The sequence below is a fragment of the Kryptolebias marmoratus genome, linkage group LG2, assembly GCF_001649575.2.
Source record: "Kryptolebias marmoratus isolate JLee-2015 linkage group LG2, ASM164957v2, whole genome shotgun sequence".
NCBI classification, from domain to species: domain Eukaryota; kingdom Metazoa; phylum Chordata; class Actinopteri; order Cyprinodontiformes; family Rivulidae; genus Kryptolebias; species Kryptolebias marmoratus.
This window is the reverse complement of record NC_051431.1, coordinates 13,703,223-13,716,167: the sequence shown is the minus strand read 5'-3', so window position 1 is coordinate 13,716,167 and position 12,945 is coordinate 13,703,223. Positions and strand designations below refer to the sequence as shown.

At 36.7% G+C, this 12,945-nt stretch overlaps 1 long non-coding RNA gene across 1 annotated transcript in view; it reads right to left on the bottom strand.

Moving 5' to 3' along the window:
- Positions 1-1,883: 1,883 nt before the first annotated feature.
- The window catches only part of LOC112450085, a 70,326-nt gene continuing 59,264 nt past the window's right edge, over positions 1,884-12,945 (bottom strand). The window contains exon 3 of the long non-coding RNA XR_005232843.1: positions 1,884-2,716. This is a non-coding gene — a long non-coding RNA (uncharacterized LOC112450085). The remainder of the gene's footprint in view (positions 2,717-12,945) is intronic.

The following is a 12,945-nucleotide window of genomic DNA, read 5'->3' as shown; positions in this document are numbered from 1 at the left end:
GTCCAGGGTGAACCCCGCTCGGTGATTAAATAGACACCTGCTCCACACGACCCGGAAAAGAAAAGTGGGTACAAGAAAATGGATGGATGGATGGATGGATCTGAAACTGTCAGTTTTTATGGAGTCCAGTCTGTCAACTTTTTTTTTTTTTTTTTTTGGAGTCCAGTCTGTCAACTTTTTTTTTTTTTTTTCAAATTTTCATTTTCTGTGGCTTTTATGCGCTTTTGAAACAAAAATGTAAGAGAGGTCACAGGGAGAGTAGAGAGGCCTTCCTGACAGGAAAGCAGAACAGAAAGCCATCGTACACTGAAATGTCCCTGCTTTTAGGCTGTCAGTATGTAGGATAAAAAGTCAGCAGAGCATTGTTGTATGTAACTTTTTGTTTGCTTACTGCAGTCTGTAACACATGTGTACAAAGAAATATTTATCACACCCTTAAAAAAATCAGCTTGTATTTGAAAGATTTGAGTTTTAGCACAAAAGATCCAATACTCTGATGTTCTGTTGGAATACTGCAGAAAATCTGTGAGGTCAGTTTGATAAATAAATGCAAGATTTATCAAAACCGAAAATGTTTACCTTTATTGTAAATCTGTGGAAAAAGGAAACAATTTTGTTGATTCTTATAAAAATAAGTGGCAGAGTTATTAAAAAGAGGAACTACAATTAAACTCATCTGCAGTCCTTGTTGTTTAGAGGAGCCTTAAGAATCATGTAAGATTGGCATCTAAACTACTGTGATGCCAACAATGAGCTCTTTGCTCAAAAGAAAAGTTGAATATGTGATGGCTGACACTAACAATGGCTGTCAAAAGAAGAAAGAAACATGGAAATGTTCTTAAAAATACTTAACAGAACTTCCTTTAAAGCACATTATGTTTGAATTGTCAGCTATTTTATAAGATAAAGTAACTCAAAAGTTCATCTGCCTGATTTGTTACAAACACTTTGAAATAGAAACCATAAAAAATGTTATAAATACTCATAAGGACAAGCAAGAAAACCTCTCTCGGCTAAAAAAAAAACTCAATAAAGTAATCCCATTTCACAGACACAGTGCTGAATTATAGTTCAATAAACATGTTTTGTCATCTGATATAAGAGCAGAAAAAACATTTGGCTTTAATACAAGAAAACTTTATTTTCTCAACTGTGTTGCGCTCAATTTGTAGGAACACATGACCCAAGAAGCTGTGGTAATGTTACATTTATGTGTTTGATGCATTCAACATATTGTTAATTCCTTTTATCCCTCAACGAGCCTCATGTTTAACTAACGTAGTTACACTTTTCTCATGTTCTCCAAAATTCCTTCACCAACTTGCAGAAATCCTGCCTGGGTCATTTTCTTCACTGATGGTTTTATGTATCGATAAGGTGAGTAAAGCAGCAAAGTAATCACTGTGGTAAAAGCAGAGGTGTGAGTTTTTCTTGGCTCTGTTACTCCCGCAGCTCACAACAGCAACATCAGGTCTTTTGGAATCAATAAGAAAACTGGAGATGTGGGCAGCGATTCAGAGGTCCGTCCTGACGTTTGCCAGTGATGTTTTAAAAGGTGTCTATTTTTAATTTGACTCAAATTAACCTCAGGAAAAAAAGACATTCTCCTTCAGTGATGCATTATAAATTAGTTTAACTCTTTCTACAGCACACTGCTGTCAAAGCAGACCTTCTCTTTTCTTGTAGGGTAGTTTAATGATGTTATGTTTGGTTATAAAGTTTTAAGAACTTTTAGATCTTCACTAAAATAGATTTCAGTCAACTGCAATGAAAGGGTAACAAACAGGAACCTTGTGAAGTGTGAATAAAAAACTAATAGCAGAAACATTTATGGATAAAAAACAACTTAACCTTAAAATCTCAGCATCAGAATGTTACTCAGACTTGTAAAAGAGAGTGGTTCTTGTTTTACTGCCCTCCTTGTTCCTGTTACTGCACCATTCTGTATCATTTCCCAGGAAAAACCCTTTACAGCCCCGAAACACACACCACCAACAATGCTTCTTCAGCTAACTACAACAAGAAGCTGGCTCAGTATTCTAAGTCCATAAATAATTAAGAAGTAAGGAAACAGAACAAAATGCGACAGGAGAGCAGATCTTATTCTGGTCAAAACACAGCTGGACAGAAACTGAACCAGGAAGTAAGAGCAGCTTGACTTCTATGTCCACTCCTGCTGCTGTTCCATGATGTGACTTCAAGTTGTCAGTGAATCAATCAGTTTGAGCAAAGTACATTTATTTTTTACAACAGTGGTTTGAACAGCATCCTGTAGCAATATTACAGATTACAGCATTATGCTGCATCCTTAACTCTGTTATACGTCTGCTATTCTCACTGGCGTCCACACGGAGTTGATAGTCCTTTATCCAAACCTGCAGCACACATATGGCGGGAAGACCTCAGCCTAAACTCATTGTTATTCATCATTTTCTCTTTTTTCCTTCGCTGTCTCCATGCAGTCATTGAACAGAACAGGTGAGTGGCTGCTGATTACAAAACATCCTCTCCTACCTTTGATCTCCTGAGGTGTGGGGCTTTAATCCATCTTGCAGCACAGGAGGCTGTCTGATCTAGGTGGTTGCGGTAGTCACTTAGCTTCTCATCATCTCACATCCACGTGTAGCGTGTGCCGCTAGCTCTTGCACAGGTGGGTATAAATGCACACACAAGTAGGGTTTGGATTTGGTGAGCTGAGCTGCTGCCCACAGAAAGTCTGTAAAAACAAAGATAAGAGAAGAAATCTGAGCAAGAAAACACAAAACAAGACATGTAATTTATAAAACACATGTAGTTCTTGCTAAAGTTGTAGAACACCTGTTCATTTAATATCAACGCCTTGCATTTCTTGAACAAATTGCATATGATCCCCCAGTTTTCATGCCAGAGATTTAAATTAATATTATTCAATTATAAGAAATGACAGAGTTGTATCCATTTTAGTCAAACTTTGTAAATGACAATATGTGTGATCTCATGCAATTAATTAGTGCTTGCAGTATGTGCTGTTAATAACTCTCAGCTAATACCACACCAAATTTTACTTCAGTATCTGTGAAACTGGTCAAGTTATACTAATTTGTTTGTTTGCTAAGGTCAGTTGTGTCCGGTGGCCATCTTGTATTGGGTTGACTCCAAATGTTATTCAGTGGAGATGAACACGCAGTGATTACTTTGTGAAAGTTTCTTTAAAACCCTTTTGGCTCATGAGGTTGTTTTCCAAAAGTTAATGGCAAATTTTTACAAATCAACTTTGTGTGATTTGTTAGTGCTCAAAATATACTTTGGAGACTACTCAGTTGTCACCACAACAAATGTTAGTTTAATAACTATAAAACTGAAAGTGTTCTAGTCATTTTTCTATATACTGTGGTTACTTAGCTATGTTGGCCATCTTTAATGTGGTTGACAGCAGTTAATCAGATATAGATGTTTATCCAATGAATATTTTCTGAGTTTCATTAAAATTTGCCCACTGATTAATTAAATATTTTGCTCACAAACAGACAGACAAACACACTCACACACGCGCACAGGCAGTGTGACAGTTGTTTATCCAACACTGATCTGCCTAACAAACCACAGCTTTAAAGTTTTCAGTAACATTCTGCTGATGGTCTTGTTTTACTGTATGTCCCTTACTCAGCTAGATAACCTTTCTCTTCATATTGCACATCCAACATTTTTGCACTGCCTCTGAATGTGTACTTTGAAGAGCTTTTCAAACTCATCAGCATTCGAAACAACGCTCAGCAGACAATATTACAAGACAAGTTTCACAGTAAATGAGAAAGTAAATGTCACTTACAAGACTAGCATTAATCTCATGTCATTGTATTTTAATGGCACCCTTACTCAGAGGAGAATTAAACTTCTCCCCAGAGACCAACCTAATCATTTAGCACCATGAGGAAATCCATGTCCTACATCACAACAGATGGACAACCTGTCATGTCACGTATGGACATCTCTGCACACACAAACTCACCATCTTTATCTGTCTCTCCAAATTCAAGAAGCGATCTATTTAAGTGCAAATTTCTCCAAGTTACACTTTCACCGCCCGATGGAGCTCGCAACATGAGCGAGTGATTGAATCTGGCCTTTGATCTATGAATCACTTAAATATTTGGCCTGCCAAAATATGAGGACTGCTCATCTAAACGACTTCAAACGCAACATTGCACTTTCAAATGTTGTTGAAAATACACCCACTGAGGCTCAAGTAGACTGGATCAACAGCTGTTGAGAATAATGAGGAACACTCAGATGCAGAACATACAAAAATAAATCAATTTATTTATTAAACAAATAAGCAGGTTGTTCGAGCAAATTGTCTTTCTTGATTCTTTAAGACACTTAACCTCTCATCTGTTAGGTTTATTATACACTAAATGGAAAAGGAGAACTGGAGAAATAAAACAAATCAACCTAAATAGGTCAGATTTTAATGCAATACAGTAAAAACTGTCAAACAAAAGAAAGGAAAGCCGCAGCTAACTTCTATGAAAATTGCTGGATGACTGTTAGACAGCCTTAATAACCAGTATTCACCCCACTGTGCATCACTTTGTGGTAATAACTTAGAAAAAACTCAAAAACTAAATAACACAATTTTCTTTTCAAATTTGGTAACATGCCCCCCTGTGTTTGGCCAAAAATGAGAAATTTAAGGCAAAAGCCAAAAACGGGTTAGGAAAAATTGCAGAAAAAATATTTTTTTCTGCAATTTTTCCTATGTCCTCTTCTTAATTTATTTAGGAACATTTTGGAAGAATAGACTGAATAGAACACTCAGACTTTGCACTGATAATTAAAATACTTCCTAATCAATAGTGTAAATGATCCACAAGAACTGATTTTCTTATGCGTTTTGTTAACTGCAGTGAACATAACAGTATCTAGGTTGTAGAGTTTTTACGTGTGACTTTTAACCGTCCCATGACATTCAGGTCAAATTGAACTGAAGATAAAAGAGCTTCTTTACTTCTTTCTATCTCTCTCTCTCTTGAGAGCTTCAGGAAGGTTAAAGAAGGTTTATGCTGGTTTTGGGAGTTTATTTTGCATGTTTATTTGTTATTTGTGTGTAAAGATGTGGGAGCAAATTAAAGGGCACTAATAAACTTTGCACCTCATTAAAAAAAGTGATTAAACTGGATGGATTTTTCTCCTAAACTGCTGCCCAAGCGTAAACAAAGGTCTCCTAATGATCCTTGATGAAATGTTGTCCTAAAGCTGGTTTATTCTAATTTAGCCCCAAACATCTTGTATATTTTTTAAGTGTTGCAACAATTCATGAAATGCAAACCAACAATTCATTGTGACCTCAATGCAACATAGAAAGGGTAAGAGAGATATATGGATTTTTCTGCAGCAGAACATCAATCCCTATAGGTGATCTCAGAAAAGGGACAGACAGCAGAGAACAAGCAAGAAAGCTGCTGCAGCTAAAATTGGAGCTCAGGAAGCTATTTTTTAATTTATTTGTCCTTTAAAGGGCACTACAGCAACCTACCACTCAAACAAAAATTCATTTAGATATATACTTGACATTACAGCAAATAGAAAAAGCCATGTAGAGAATCTGTCAGATTTTAAAGATCTAATTTTTGTGTAAAGTTTTATTTATCAGTGGTTTAGAAAATAATGGCTTGCAACTTAAGAGGTAAAAGAAAAATGTTGAAAGAAAATGTCGAAGGGCTTGTCAAAATACAAAGCTAAAAAAGAAAATCCACAAATTTCTTCTCAAGTTGTTTTAAAACTGAAAATTCATAGATGACGCAGACAGTGGTTAAAAAAAAAGTTCAACTTGTTTTGAAGTCCAAGTAACATCTTGTTGTAGTGGCAGACAACCTAAAATTTTGATAATAAAACCAATAAAAAAAAAAATCGCAATTGAGTTCTTCTCAGTTTTCAAAGCAAGTAGTAGCAAGTGGTAATTTTAAAATGCATGTTTTTCAAATGCTAAGAGCATTTGAGGGACAGGATCACATTAAATGGAATCTGAACTACCATATATGGACTGACAACACTATAAAAGATTAGGATATATATAATTGAGTGGTTCTTGGTTTGTCAGCTAGCTTGTGGTCAGATTTGCCAAGTCTCTGCTGCTGTTCTTCATGGTGACCTCTGTCTCTTTGCTCACAGGTGTGAAGACATCCAGCATTCTGTCGACTTGTGCCATGATCTGGATTTGAGAATCAAACACAATCCACACCACAGGAGATGGCAGGAAGCTGTCCATGCAGGCTGCAGGGGGCCGATAAACCTTTTAAGACTCATGAGCTGCTGGCCCGTTACCCCTGATAGGACCCCATCTACACAACTCTTCCATCACCCCCCAGGTGGCAAAGGAACATTAGTGTAGCACCACAATTATGGAGAAACAAGTCCTCTATATTTTCTTCAATAAGACACACTGAATTTATTGAATCTGGATTATTATATGCAGACAGGTAAACAGGTTTAATCAAAACAAAGCTGTAATCTGTCTGTTATTTGTTTATCGCGCTGCAGGAACACTTTTTTCACAAACAAAAAAATCAAGCCAGGAAAAGCTTTCTCAGAGAAATATGATCGTTTCTTGTGGTTCAGTCAGCGTAAAACAATAGAACAATAAGAAAACAGAAATAAAAGTCTGACAGAAAAAAAAAAATCAAGTTATAGTAAGTCTAAAGACTGAGGTCTGTTCTATTTTATTGAGATTTACAAAGATTTATTTTTAGAGGTCATGACTTCAGCAACTTGACCAGACAGTGGAAGATGACTGACAGGATTTCACTGCAGACTGGGTCCCAGTCAATTGATGCATTAAGCTCAAAGGAGCTTTCAAGAGGAAAGAAAACAGAATGAGCTTTAAGAGCCTTTCAGGCTTCGTATTTCATGCTTGTCATTGTTCTGGTAAATAGTTTTGTGAAGGCTGTTTCAGCTGACAATCTGTGCGTCTGCAGACCATGTGATGATTTGTGACCATGAAAGACCTTGCGGTAAGTGGACACTGACCAATCAGGGCATCCAAACATGATGGACTGTCAATGTAAAGAAAAGGTGACAGAAAGATTAGATGGATGGCTGGACGAGGAATGTCAGCACGTGTTGGAGAGGAAGACACAAAGATGGTGAAGTTTGAGACGAGAGCCTTAAAAACTGTACGAGTCAGAGGAAAGAAGGATGAACTGCACGACAGAATGTAGCAGCAAGAGAAGTGGGGAGGAGGGGGCATCAGGAGCTGGAGAGGCTGAGTGAGTGGCAGACTGCCACGCTGGGCATTGCAGGACAGAACAGACTCATTTAGGCGTCTGCAGTCGATGCTGCTGAATGGCAACAGTGCTTCCTCTGCTGCGAGTTTCAGGGACGTGCCTGGAGTGTAGAGTAGTCGTCTTCCTGTGGCCTGGAGCTTGAAATCAGTTCTGCACGAGACACACACCAAAGAGCAGCTGCACACACACTTTCTCCCACTGTTTCTCTCTCTTTCTACTGGACAACGGATGCCCTGCTTGCTCAGCGTCACCCCCCTCGGTGAGATGGAAGAAAGCAATACTGGACGACTTGACAGGATTCATGACAGAAAGACAGATTTAAAAAAATATATCACCATGGCTAAACAGAAGTCAGTGTTGAACTCCAAAAAGACATGCTGCTGTGACAGAGCTGAAGCTGAAGTTAGGAGCTTTAACATCTGTATTGCCCATCTGTATAACATTCAGGAAACTAGAGAAGTGTTGCTGAAACATAAAAGGCTGATTTAATAGAGGATTGTTTGATCCAGGATCCTTTGAGTAATATTGACTTTTAGTAAAGGAAGGCCTCCACATTATGTATGTGCCCTTGCTTCTGTTTCCTGGACAGCCTGAAGAACAAAACCAGCACGTCTTTGAATACTGTTGGGATTTAACCTTACCCCAGGACAGCAAGACTTCATGTATCCAGTTCTTCTCTGGTAATTTTTATTGCATGTACTGAGATACAATGCCCCTCTCTTAGGATACTTATGAATAACCTACTACAGATGTCATAAAAACGGATGGCACACAACATTTATCTTCAGAGGAAAGGACTGTGTCAAGAAATTCAGCAGATGAAAACACGGCCAGTAGGAGACATTTCAGTGATTTTAGAAGAAAAGTGTTTAAAGATTCAAATTCCCTCCTTTTATTTATCAATAAGACAGCCCAGACAGCTGAGTTATGACCATCCACAAAACCAATCTTGCTGTCACTAAAACAAAAAAGTGAAATATTATCTTTTTAGACACCTGAAGGGTCTGTTTTCTCTCTATTTATTATGCCAAATAGAGGTTTACCTTTTGTTTGAAATCAAAACGTAAAAGAAGATTTAAATCTAAATAACTCAGAGGTCTGTCCCATATTTCTCAAATCTTCATGCAAAATTCTAACGAGAATTAATCAGTTTAGATTTTTGGGTATCATTTCAAATGTGCTCTTTGTAGCACATATTCCCAAATTATAAAATGCTATTGTTATAATGTTATATTTCTAACATTGTTAAACAGTCATTTTACAGCTCAACAAGCTGCGACTGACTTTATGAAATTGTGATAGTGAACCTATTTCATTCTCATTTGCCTCTCTCCCTCCTGGCCTTCACTCTGTTATGAGCAGTAATTCATTAGCATCTTTTTGTGCCATGAGCTAATTTATCCTCCTCTGTGATCATTATGAGCTTCGTGCCCTCAGTACTTCATAAAGTATCCATTCTCTCTATTGATTCATATTGGTTTTCAGCTCTCCAGGTGCTTCCAGTGTGTGTTTGTTTGGCTTCCCTCTCAACCTGCTCTCCTCCAGCTGACACAAACAGTCAACAATATTTTGATGAGATGCTCGACCATGAAGACAAGCTGACATTGAGGAAGGGCCTCAGGAGACGCACATGCAGATGTTTGCTCAGAGCTTGCGGTGAATTATAAATTTAGTTTAAGTATGCATAAAAAGCTTCAGTGTCAAAAAAGGCTCCCATGTTTGCTTGGGTGTCAGTTTGCAAATCGAATCAACACAATTATGAATGCATGTGCACACGCTCATGTATGCAGAGGACACAAATATATGGCAAGAGGTAACTCAAGGACAAGGTCGGTGTGCAAAAGTGCTCTAAAAGCAGAAGCACTATAAATGGACTCCTATAAACGTTTATCTGCACACATAATGTTAGTTTTTAACTGTGTCCAAATTCCAGATCCTTACAGCTTTTCTTAAAACGATTCCTTTAAAAGTAAAAAGTATTTCTCAGACATATTTAGGTAGTCTTGTGTTGTGTACCTATGAGTAGTCATTGACCCACCTGCAGTACAAAGCATGAAGGCCAATACCAGTTTTAAAATTTTGGGATATAGTATCATTGAGGAAGTTGAGATAACAGCTTTATAGAATATCTTTGTATTGTTTCTAAAGGTGCATTTGGTCCAAAGTACAACAGAAAGGGAGCAGAATGATTTGAAAAAACAAAATAAAAAACAAACAAACAAACAAAAAAAAACTTTTAGAAAACCAAGATTTTACCATCAGCATTACAAATGCATTTTTTTTCCCCCACCATCTGTCTCGTAGCAGTTTTGAGATTAGAGCAGGATTAAATTTTAAATCACACCTAATCAAAGCCCATTAAATAGTCATTGTGCACAAAGTGATGTGTAGGAACACAGTAATGAGAAAGTAAAGAACTAATAGTTCAAAAGATGCAAACCAGTTTAATTGCGTTTGATTAAAGCAGTATACATGTTTTTGAAGAGTGGTTGTTCTTAGACAGCAAAGATTTGCTCATTTTTTGTGTGTTTTCTTTCTGATTGGCTCTAGAAAAGAACACCCATGATTCTCCAAACTGGCATTTTCTCTATTGCAGATAAAACATATAGTTACTCCACATAACCTATATAAAAATATATTAAAAAATTACCCTCAAACATTAAATTCTCTCACTTTGAAGAAAAATCAATGTTCACAGTAAAAGACAATATCATAGATGCTTTAGGGGATAATATTCCAGCTGTTCATTTCACTTCATTATATTTTCATGAAGCTGAGCTTTTTTTACCAAAAGCCATCATCTTAATTATGATTGAACCTGCAGGCTAAAATTATATGAGCTGATCCTGATAGTGTTTAAGAAGATGGTTACTAAAAATCTGTTTAGATGCAGCTATTGTTCAGTTTCACTCGTGATTCTACAATCAGGTCTTTGATTTGATTCATTTGCAGTGGAAAATCAGTGAGCTATATGTTCTTTACAAGGTTAAATGTTTGAATGTCATCGTAACCCTGAGAATATATTTGATGACTGGAAAGTACTTGTACTCTGTACACATAGAGATTTATAGAGCAGCATTGCAATTAAACAGCATTTAATTGAGTTATTCCCATGAACCCTGCAGAAGCTCTACAGTCAGCTGAAAACACATGCAGTCCAACAAGTAAAAAGGTCTAAAACTGATACTTATTTGGTTAAAATTCTACCAGTAGGAGGAACCAGCTTCCACTTACTCTGTGTGGTTTTTATTAGTATTTCTTGTTGTTTTTGCACCAGTCGTTGACTCTTTTTGATTGCTTCCCAGCCCTCAGTAAAATTCACTAATTCGCAGGTTTCCAGACTTCTACTACATGTCAGGAAATCTGATGTTTTTATCTTCACTCGGTGTAATTTCTAATTGTTTATAGTTTCTATAGTTGGCTTTCTTTTTGTATTGCGGATGCAGTAATTTACTGCAAACAACTCTTGTTGTTCACGATAAACTGGGTCATTTCATTTTACACATCCCTTTTAGTACTGGAGATAGATTTAATCATTTAAGTCTACTGGCAGTAGTTTTGGGTGCAATAAGGTAAACTTCAGTTAAAAACATAAAATACCATAATGACTACAACAAAACACAACAAGACAAACTTAGTTTTTAAAATGTATTATATAAAATCTTTCACCTCTACCAATTTTCATAAATATAAACTTTTAGTTTTTGGACATTATTAAAATATATATACACGATTTAATTAAACACCAATCATTTCTTGAAGAAATGAATTTTGCCTATTTTTTATTTATAACCAATAATTACTTTCTCAGAGTTGGCTCTATTCTGTAATGCTTAGGTTTTGAAAACACATCTTGCATGATTAGTTAGAGCTCAGAATGAGTTGGGGATATGAAATCTCAATATCTCAATATCTGTAAAATTTGAGTAGGTTAATGCCATTTTTGTTTTCTGTTTCCTTTGCTGTGGTAGCCATCTTGAATTGGTTTGATTCCAATAGTTAATAGGTTGTAGAGCTAGACCCAGTAATTACTTTCTCTAAATTTCATTAAAATTCATTCAGTGCCCTGAAAATACAACAGACACAATATCACAATCTGATATTATGTGAATGGGTTGCATTAAAACAAAAAAGCTCAATTAAAGCAAAACCAACTGACCTTTATTCATTTTTTCTGCCTGCTTAAATATTTCCTAATTTCTCATCTACTTTTCTTCCTCTCTCAAGCTTTCCATTTGATCTTCTTGTGTATGTCTTAGATCCAACCCACCCGACCTTCTATGACTCTCGTCTTTCCTCTCAGCACCCTAATAATACGATCTTAGAAGCTGTATGATGTCTGACAGTAATTGTTTTATTTTTTTGGAAAATAAAGTCTGAAGGACTAAGAAGAATCTGACTTGTGGCTCAAACACAGAATGAACTGTTTTGATGTCAGGTACACAAAAGAGTAACTAAAAAAAATAAAAAAGCTGACTCAAGACTCAGTTTTTAGAAATGAATTTCCCATTTTGTCAGTTTGTGATCAACATTCTCCTGATGCACACAACTACATTTGACTAAAAAGCCAGGTATTTTTTAAAGATAACTCATGAAGACTTTTGTGAAGGAATGCCTCAGAAACAAAAACTGTTGATAAATGTTTAATTTTTGCCAAACACTTTCTAACATCTTTTAAATGAACAGAGCACATTCAATAGAATACAGAATTTTACTCAATAAACTGCAGTGAGATAGATAGACTATGACAGAGGCTGACAGCAGAACATCAACAACAAGGAACTAGACATCAACGACAAAATGATGAACAAATAATGAAAAATGTGAATAATGGATGTTCACTGAATACAGAATGCAGACAGGCTTATTTAAAGCTGTTGCAGGGGTAGTCAATATTTCTTTAAAGTAGAAATAGGAACAAAAATTATAAAATTGACACATTTGGTAAATTGAGTTTTTGTTTCCTCTCTGAACAAAATATTCTCGGGGTAAAAAAAAAGACAATGCAAAGCCACTATGTTAGCAAATGTCAGTTCCATGCTGACTGCAGGTTTGCACAACTATTTTTGTGTTCTCTGACATGACTGGAGTAGACCCTTAATTAGCTTTCTAAATTGAAGTTTCGTTGTCTTCATCAATCACCCCTTCCTGAGAGAACCACTCATCCCTGGATTTTTTTCTGTAGGGCACAGCTGATCTAAGACTACTGTCAGATCAGAAACACACCGGCTCTCTTGGTGATTTCACCTCAGGCAACAAAATAATTTTACCATCTTGGACTACTGCACAACCATTTCTCTCTTCGTGATCGTCTTCTCTCTCGTGCACTGAGCCACTGGGGCCAGCAATCTTTAGCCACAACTGTAATATGTCTGCCTACTCCGGATTCCTCCCACAGACCAAAAACATGCACGTTAGGTTAATTGGTAACTGTAAAATTCTCCCTAGGTGTGAGTGAGGATGTAAATGGTTGTTTGTCTCGTTTGTCTCCATGTGTCCCTGTCCAGGGTGTCCCCCGCCTCTCGCACAGTGGCTGCTGGAGCTCAGCACCAGCTTCCCTCGACCCGGAAAGGAGAAGCAGGTAAAAAAAAAAAGAATGAATGGGATGTAATATATCTCAGTGATGTCTTTACTTCTTTAGCAGTGTTGTTAAGAAATTGTAAAATGTTTGACTAGGTATTTG